Source organism: Thamnophis sirtalis, unplaced genomic scaffold, assembly GCF_051295495.1.
Source record: "Thamnophis sirtalis isolate CommonGarterSnake01/CBP01778 unplaced genomic scaffold, rThaSir2_p1.2 scaffold_15, whole genome shotgun sequence".
Taxonomy (NCBI): Eukaryota; Metazoa; Chordata; class Lepidosauria; order Squamata; family Natricidae; genus Thamnophis; species Thamnophis sirtalis.
This window is the reverse complement of record NW_028261395.1, coordinates 44,966,749-44,967,745: the sequence shown is the minus strand read 5'-3', so window position 1 is coordinate 44,967,745 and position 997 is coordinate 44,966,749.

The following is a 997-nucleotide window of genomic DNA, read 5'->3' as shown; positions in this document are numbered from 1 at the left end:
TAGTCCTCCTTTTCTCTAGGAAAAAAAAAACTCCCCAGGGTCTTAGAATATACAATATAGAATAACAGAAGCGGAAGGGACCTTGGAGGTCTTCTAGTCCAATCCCCTGCTCAGGCAGGAAAGCCTACATCACTTCAGACAAATGGTTATCCAACATCTTCTTAAAAACCTCCAGTGTTGGAGCATTCAAAACTTCTGGAGGCAAGTTTAATCCACTGATAAATTGTCCTCACTGTCAGGAAATTCCTCCTCAGTTCTAAGTTGCTTCTCTCCTTGATTAGTTTCCACCCATTGCTTCTTGTTCTGCCCTCAGGTCCTTTGGAGAACAGCTTGACTCCCTCTTCTTTGTGGCAACCCCTGAGATATCGGAAGTCTGCTATCATGTCTCCCCTAGTCCTTCTTTTCATTAAACTATACATACCCAGTTCCTGCAACCCTTCTTCCTATGTTTTAGCCTCCAGTCCCCTAATCCTCTTTCTTGCTCTTCTCTGCACTCTTTCCAGAGTCTCTGCATCTTTTTTTCTTTCTTTCGTGGTGACCACAACTGGATGCAAATATTCCAAATATGGTCTGAATAATAAGACATTCGCAGAAAAAGGATCCAGGACCCATGTCTTTGGGTGCATCTGCTCAAACACACCCATTAAAAAAAGAAAGTCCACTTGGAAACTTATTTCCCTCCCCCTTATTACCATATTTTTGGCACTGTTTATCCCAAATTGGACACCTTGATATTTATTCCTACGATCACATTATTTCCCATCTCCTTATTATCATTTTTTGGCACTGTTTATCCAAAATTGGACACCTTGATATTTATTCCTACGATCACATTATTTCCCTTCTCCTTATTACCATATTTTTGGCACTGTTTATCCAAAATTGGACACCTTGATATTTATTCCTACGATCACATTATTTCCCTTCTCCTTATTATCATTTTTTGGCACTGTTTATCCAAAATTGGACACCTTGATATTTATTCCTACGATCACAC